The following is a 9,002-nucleotide window of genomic DNA, read 5'->3' as shown; positions in this document are numbered from 1 at the left end:
ACAATTTCGAATTTAATCAGTTATCTAAATCTGAAACAGGGCATCCACATCACTACTATATACAAGCTATACTCAACAGTTAGTTGAGTTTCCCGAGTAAACCACGATTGCGTGTCTCGTTCAACTAGAATTCAATAGTTACTCCTGCTACCATCCTCCAACTTTATTTTAGAGGAACCAATTCCCAATATTCTTTAAGGTCTTTCAAAATTAACTACAAAGTTTAATTTCAAAGTATTTGGGCGAATAATCAAAGACCTCTGTACGCCCTCAATGTTGATTTGCCATTGAAACAACTTATAGTTCCTACATTTGTTATTCGGATAATACAGTTTACTATTCAGTTCAACCAATAACAGGTCTTAAAATTTAACCAGTGTATTTAAACTAGTTTACCAGAGCTTAAAGCCCACTTCAAAAGTACCTCCCAGTCATATTCATTGCTATGGCTGTCAGGTCTCAAGTGTGCCTAGAGTTCAGATTCATTTAACATCCCTGAAGTCTAACATACCTGAAGTCCTATATCCAAGTTCATATTAATTGTATAGATTTTAGTCTAAGAAAATGACCTCTTAAAATGACCTCTTAAAATGACCTCTTAAAATGACCTCTTAAAATGACCTCTTAAAATGACCTCTTAAAATGACCTCTTAAAATGACCTCTTAAAATGACCTCTTAAAATGACCTCTTAAAATGACCTCTTAAAATGACCTCTTAAAATGACCTCTTAAAATGACCTCTTAAGTTCAAATTTATTATATAGTGTTTCCAGTCTTACAACGACTACGTATAGCAGTCATTTGAAGTCTACCCAAAAACAAATCAGTAACTTCAGCTTGTCAAGTTTCCGACAATATTTTTCCCTACTTTCAAACTTTTAACCGTACAATCAAAACACTGAGGATACAAAGACAATGAAGATAATTTACTATTCCTTATTTTCAAACACTTATCCATACAAACTAAACATGGATAAAAAACACTGGGGATAAAGAAAATTTACCAATGGTAAAGTTCATTACTAATCTCATCCAAGCCACTTTCCAGAGACCCAAGGGAAATTCATGGTACTAAAAACACAGCACCTTCGCTGCATACTTAGTCGGCCGCAGGATCATTATTAACTTTTTTATACCAGTATGACACTTCAAATCTGCCAGGAGTATTTGTCACACTAGTTTTGTTCATCAGGTCACACCGGTCTAGCATTTCACCTGGAATAATGAAGAGCGTAAGAACCCGTTCAGTGTTAAAGCACGAAGACCTTCAGATTTACCCATCAAGGATTATAGCCTGATTACCATAAAAATCATTATAATTACAAAGTTCCTGCCATGAAAAAAGTGGGCAAAATTGTTACAGAAAGTTGGCAAAACTGTAATTAAGAGAGTTCGTCTTGAAAATTGTGTGCAAAGTGGAGTTCGTCTTGAAAATTGTGTGCAAAGTGGTTACAGAATTGTGGGCAAAATCGCAGTTACAAATTATGAGTGCCTGTCTTGAAAAATATGTGGGCAAAATTGTTACAGAAGTGTGGGCAAAACTGCAATTACAAAATATGAGTGCTTGTCTTGAAAATTACGTGGGCAAAGTTGTTAGAATTGTGGGCAAAATTACAATTACAAATTATGAGTGCTTCTCTTAAAAATTGTGGGCAAAATTTGTTAGAATCGTGGGCAAAATTGCAGTTACAGATTATGAGTGCTTGTCATGAAAAAAGTGGGCAAAATTGTTACAGAATTTTGGGAAAAATTGCAATTACAAATTATGAGTGCTTGTCTATCAGTTGAAAATTGTGGGCAAAGTTGTTACAGAATTTTAGGCAAAAATGTTGAACTCAGAATGTTTTTAATATTTCAGGAATAAATTTCAGGAAAAACAAATGTAAAAATTAACTATAAATAATTACCTAATCAGAAAGTCATTGTGAAACTTCAAACTATTTACATTCCACATGTTTGCTCCGCAAAACATTAACCGACTTAATACTAGTTCCAACGCTCAAAATCAGCCTAAGCCACACCAGATCCGGGTTTCCTCCTGAAATAAAACAAAAGCTGCAAGACAATCCGACATGGCATAATATTAAAACGTAGACTATGAATCAAAATATAAATTTACGTAGGTGCAGTTAAGTAGCCAGTAGCAAGTAGTGACATTGTTAGCCTTTAAGTGTTACAATGAAGTATCCGATATAGTTTGTTTTTGATCTAAAAACTTAGTTACTGTCTTAAAATGGAGTTTTAACCAAGTTACTGTCTTAAAATGGAGTTTTAACTAAATCTCCCAGAACTTCAAGATGATAAACTACATTTAACTAAAAATTAACTAGAATATTGTAAAAAAACACTTAACAAAAACTACGAAATTTTCCTCCCAGGAACTAATTATGGCAGGACTTCCGTCCTACCATAACTAGTTCAAGGGAGTACCTCCACCCATTTAGGGGCCCAGCCCCTAAAGGGGTGGAGGATTAAAAAAAAAAGCAAGAAGACACTCACCGTTTACTTCTATCTTCTCTATTTACCTATCCTCTTGAATCCTGAAGCGGGGTCAGTTAATTCTCCTTTAAAATCTTCATCCAAACTAACTAGCTAATTCAGAGGATTGTAGTACTAACGCTGATATGCACTGTCTTCTGAATCGGCGCTAACATGGACGTACCTGGACGTACCTGAAATACACGTAATTAAATTAACTATCGTCCATTTTATAACTGCATTTACGCAGATTCCCGGTCTATAGCAGAGTTAAAGTCGACTTAGGAGCCGAACCCTTCAGTAAAACCCTTGACAGGAATAGTTCCCAGACTCAGATCTTTCACATTCGCACAGAAAACCACTACAATAAAGAATTGTGACACCATGCAACTAACAACCAATTAAAACCACAACCCTAACTTTCATAGGAGCACTAAAAACCAATTAAAACCACAACCTTAACTTTCATAGGAGCAAAACCATTGAGTGAAATCCTTAATTCACAAATATTTTACCAAACCAGGGATGAAATATTCACACCAAGCCTTTACACTAATAACTCACTACAACCCCAACAGTTTATAATCCCAAAAACTATCAAACGAGCAAAGCCATTCAGTAAAATCCTTAACACATGCATAGTTTAACAAACCAGGTATAAATATTCACAAACCCATTACACTAAAGATGGGTTTCACAACACCGTACAACCCCAACACAAACTTTATAACCCCAAAAAGCTTAACTTTCATAGGAACAACACTATTCGGTAAAATTCTTAATACACGAACAGTTTACCAAACCAGGGATAAAATATTCAAACAGAAAACCACTACACTAAACACCAAGTTATAGAAAACCCTACAACAACAACAACAAACATTTTATAACTTCAAAAACCTAACTTTTATAGCAGCAAAAAAATTCAGTAAAACAATCAATACACAGTTCACCAAACCAAGGATAAAATATTCACACAGAAAACCATTACACTAAAGAAAAAGTACTCCAACAAACATAACACTTACACGGAAAACCGAAATATTTGAAGTATAAGGCAAACACAGTTTGACGATTCGACGTAGGACTAACCACTGTCTTCCAATTTCCAAACTGTTGCCGACGAAGGTACACGTCGCCTACCAAGGACGCTCAACTACGGGAGCAACTACTGCTACCAAGGACAATCGTTACCAAAAAAAAAAAAAAAAACAGCCGCTCCTTTCTACGTGGCAAGAATCATGTCTTTAAATCCTTCAATTATTCCTCGGCTCAAGTCTTTTTCACCTGCTTTCTTTTGTCGACCATTTATTGACAAAAAGTTCACGAAGAATAGAAATCATTTTACTGCCCGACGTTGCTGTATTTCTGGGAATGGAATATAAAATTAGGACATAGAGCATGTGGCAATACATACGGAGTCATTTAGAGCTGAAAGGGAAATTGAAAAATACTCTCAATTAGTGTTGGTTTTTAGTATGTCATATATATATATATATATATATATATATATATATATATATATATATATATATATATATATATATATATATATATTATATAAATATACAATATATAAATATATATAAAAACAGCAGTCTATCAATATACCAATCATTCTTGGAAAGATAAAAATATAAATCATTTTAATATATAGGTATTTATTAAAAATATAGAATATATATAAATATATATATATATATATTAATAAACATTTTTATGAAATATACAATTGCTTTCAAAATTTACAAACACACAAAAACAGCAGTCTGATCAAAAGCTGACCAATCATTCTTGGAAAGATAAAAAATAAAGATCATTTTAAGTAATGAGGTCTTTATAAAAAAAAAAAGCAGAATTTGTGCTAAAACTTAAATACTAATAAAATTAAGAAACATATTTGAATGCACTGGCCTGCAGAATTTACAAACGGGAAACAGAGGCACTGATGGAAAGTAGCCCCAAAATTTGTTTGGCTTTGAATTGGTTCAAACACTTTTTCCGATCAGCTTTGCAGGACTGCAGTATATTGCAAACAGTTTACTGTTGAAATAGATTGAAATTTGTACAGAAAACAGCAATGCATTCTTCCGTTTAATGCTCGGCGTCCGTTAATATATATATTTTCTTTATTATATCTACTTTAAATGAGATTGATGGTATATATATATATATATATATATATATATATATATATATATATATATATATATATATATATATAAATGTATACATAAATATATATATGTATATAAACCCATTTTATTTTCTTTTGTGTAACAAATTTGGGACTTGCCATGTTGACCCCTTACTTGTATTGAAGAGATTTTTTTGACGACGACAATTGATTAGGGCAAATAACAAGAAAACATTTTATTAGGAGAGTGTAGAATTAGAAAGGAGAGTTAGAATGTGCCAGAAAACCACTGAACGTTACATGCCAAAAAATATGCATAAACAAAAAAAGTAAAACATGCACCGAAGTTTCTACGGCGCAATCGAGTTTCCTGTGCAGCCGCTACAGCGTATAATCAAGGCCACCTAAAATAGATCTGTCTTTCGGTGGTCTTGGAATATGTTTTATGAGCCGCGGCCCATGAAAATTTAACCACGACCCGGTGGTGGTGGCCTATCCACTATCGTTGCCAGAGACACGATTATGACTAACTTTAATCTTAAATAAAATAAAAACTACTGAGGTTAGAGGGTTGCAATTTGGTATGTTTGATGATTGGAGGATGGATGATCAATATACCATTCTGCAGCTCTCTAGCCTCAGTAGTTTTTAAGATCTGGGGGCGGAAAGAAAAAGTGCGGACAGAATGTAGTGCGGACGGGTAGACAAAGCCGGCACAATATTTTCTTTTACAGAACAATATTACCCAATACCCCTGACAGAAGAATGAACTCAGATGAGATATTCACGGCATTCACGTTTCGCCTCTCAATAAATTGAGTAAATAAAAAATAATAAAAATTTTAAATTAATAATATCTAGATAATGAAGGCTTTCAGAAACACGTAAGGAGAAGTAAAAGAAAATTTAAACTTTCTACCTACGGAAAAATGTAATAAATAGTAGAACCTTACTTCGGGCAAAGCTCCCCACTACCACTACCAAAAAAAAAAAAAAAAATGAAATAAATAAAAGAGAATAGCGTGGGAGGAGACAGATGATATCTTTCACTAAAGGTCCTCCTCGTCCAAGGATTATTTAATCTCATATCTCAGGGGCTCCCGGAGGTTTACTGGAATGAAAAAGTATTCCCGAGGGACCTGGGATTTGAAAGAGTCTTCTCGTAGAGACAGAAGAAGAAGAAGAAGAAGAAGAAGAAGAAGAAGCAGAAGAAGAAGAAGAAGAAGAAGAAGAAGAAGAAGAAGAAGAAGAAGAAGAAGAAGAAGGAGGAGGAAGAAAATAAGTTTTATAAGGGACAACGATCGATATGAATGGGAGGGGATGGGGAGAAGACCAGAACTTCAAAGAGGTGGGTTTGAATCTTTCATTTCGTGTATGGGAAAGGAGAAACGTTGCGATTTCAAGAAGATGAACTGGTTTAAAGGGATTATAGACTGGGAAGTGGCAGCCATTATACCATTATAAGCTTATATTTTGATTCTCTCTGTCTGTCTGTCTGTCTGGCTCTCTCTCTCTCTCTCTCTCTCTCTCTCTCTCTCTCTCTCTCTCTCTCTCTCTCTCACTGAATATCTCTTTTATAAAAATGTATTTTACTAGATGTAGATAAAATTCCCTTGCGGACACTATCAAAGTAAAAGCTCTCTCTCTCTCTCTCTCTCTCTCTCTCTCTCTCTCTCTCTCTCTCTCTCTCTCTCTCTCTCTCTCTCTCTCTCTCTGTAATTGAATATCTCCTAGATAGAGCATGTTTTACAAGCTATAGAAAAATAATCCTTTACAGAGACTGTCAAAGTAAATGTGAATGATAAATTCACTGAATTTTTCATACTCCATGATTCTCATCTTTCCTTCTGTCTATCTGTCATTTAACATCTTTAAAACCTAAGTTAATTCAAATAATTTTTTCAAGCTACAGAAAAAAAACTACAAAACTGAATGTGACTGGGTTAGATATACTGATTTTTCTATATTACTCTCTCTCTCTCTCTCTCTCTCTCTCTCTCTCTCTCTCTCTCTCTCTCTCTCAGTTTGTTTTTATATACCTGAAGTTAGCTTTTGTTAAGTAAAGTACCACGGGCATTTTAACAATGGCATTCCAAGAATTTCCAATATTTTTTCCCATACAATGGCTCTTTTTCACTGGACAGCATGTTCGTGGCTCATATTCATGAATAAACATGAGGTGTCGGTGTCAATATTGTCATGACATTTTTTCCCGAAAATATGTCGCAAAATTCGTCAGCCAGAAAATGAAGAGGTAAAAAGCAGTGACGTGTCATTTTTTCCGTAATTTTAAGAATGATTTTATTGTTACATTTACTTTAGGGGTTCTCCTATGAAGATGTTATTTAAGAAAGAATCTGTCCTGGTACAAATGACAAACATTTACAATATGATTTTTCATAGGAATGTTTTTTTCTCCCAGAATGATTTCATACGCAAAAAATAAAATATTTATCGCAACATTTGTCTGTAAAACCATTAATCATGAATGAATCTATATTCACAAAAATTGCAATATATCCAAGAAGATTTTTATTTAAAACATTTGAAAAAGGACTATAAAAGTTCATAAAAATTTTTCTTAATTGAAATTTCATTCAAAGTCTCTTACCAGAAAATTTCACCAAACTATGAAGAATATATTATTGGTGAATATGTACCTAAAAACGAAACAGTATCGCAGTCAATGTAATGGTTGTGATAGAGATTAAAATACCAGCATTTGTTATCATAAGTTTCAGCCCTCAAGCGCATTTGAACTCGCTTCCATAATGCTTTGAGTTCCGTTCACTCATTTCTCTCTCATTTAGTCTCCATTTACTCGTGGGAGAGTGATTTACTCTCTCATCTATACTGGCGTGATAGAAAACCCTCTCCCTGAAAGTATTGCTGAGGTCGACAAAGAGTAGATATATACGTTATCTGCTGTGGTTTGGTTCCCAATGGCTTGCGGTTGTAACTCAAAGTTTCTTGGATGCGAGTTCAACTCTACCTGGTAAATAAAACTAATTCTTTCATTGACGTCCATATGTATTATACAAGAAAGGGATTTTCAAATATATATATATATATATATATATATATATATATATATATATATATATATATATATATATATATATATATATTGCATCCAGATTACCTTTGTAGTATATCTGAAGTTGGATCTGAATCTGATGCAAGTATAAGATTAATTTAGCAAAAAAGTTTTGTTAACCTGGAACTGGTTTCTTTAGATTCAGATTAATATTGCAGTAAAACAAAACATTATTGCAAGAGTAATCTTTTTGCAGTAAAGCTGAGATTTACTTTAAAAATTCTGTAGCAAACTGATATTCACAACCTTAGCATTCAGACTCTCTATTTTATTTACTTTCAATCGTGCAAGGAGAACGGCGTGAAAACTACTTCTCTCTCTCTCTCTCTCTCTCTCTCTCTCTCTCTCAGCTGGAGTAAATCCCCCAGATCCAGGTCCTCTCATGGTTATTTCTCCAGTCCCGTAAACATTCGGGAGGGGTGGAAGATCATATCAGATAAGATGAGGTCAATGACCTCTTATGAGAGAGATTATGGCTTTTCCTACGTTGTTTCTTTTTATATATATATATATATATATATATATATATATATATATATATATATATATATATATATATATATATATATATATATATATATATATATATATATATATATATATATATATATATATATATATATATATATATATATATATATATATATATATATATATATATATATATATATATATATATATATATATATATATATATGTGTGTGTGTGTGTGTGTGTGTGTGTGTGTGTGTATACATCAACGTATTCATTTATTGATTTAATGTGTATTAATGTTTTTGTGTATGAATGTGTGTATATGACTGCCTCGACAACGAACTTATTTAAGTCATATCAGCACACTAAACAAAATATAACTGGCGAAAACTGGATCTCCCTTAGGAAAACCAGAATAACAGATATATAGCCATCGCATATGCAAATAAAACTTTATGGACTATTGCTTAGATATGGAAGCGTAGCTCGTTATTGCTCACACGGGGCCATTAAATGAGACCTCCCTCGCACTGCCGCGCCGTCCCTCAAACCTGGGGGGGTTTCAGCCTGGTGATTGTTTAGGGAAATTGTAAATTTAGAGTTTTCGCCTCATTTGAATATAGTGGAGTTTCCTCTCTTGAGTGTGGGAGCTAAATCAAGAGGGTTTTGCGTGAATGAGACTATAAATGGCTCATATGAAGCAGGTGAGCTCAGGCCAAAGATTAATGAATCAATCAGACACACACACAAAACATATATAATATATATACACATATATAAATATATATATATACATATATATATATATATATACAC

At 33.3% G+C, this 9,002-nt stretch overlaps 1 long non-coding RNA gene across 1 annotated transcript; it reads right to left on the bottom strand.

Moving 5' to 3' along the window:
- Positions 1–922: 922 nt before the first annotated feature.
- Positions 923–3,654, bottom strand: LOC136849586 (uncharacterized). Its single transcript, XR_010856326.1, has 4 exons — positions 3,507–3,654; positions 2,500–2,672; positions 1,946–2,038; positions 923–1,215 (listed from the first exon to the last, which is right to left on the bottom strand). It is a non-coding gene; the product is annotated as an uncharacterized lncRNA (long non-coding RNA).
- Positions 3,655–9,002: the final 5,348 nt, after the last annotated feature.

This window comes from Macrobrachium rosenbergii, chromosome 21, assembly GCF_040412425.1.
Source record: "Macrobrachium rosenbergii isolate ZJJX-2024 chromosome 21, ASM4041242v1, whole genome shotgun sequence".
Lineage (NCBI taxonomy): Eukaryota > Metazoa > Arthropoda > Malacostraca > Decapoda > Palaemonidae > Macrobrachium > Macrobrachium rosenbergii.
This window is presented reverse-complemented; position numbering and strand designations above follow the sequence as displayed.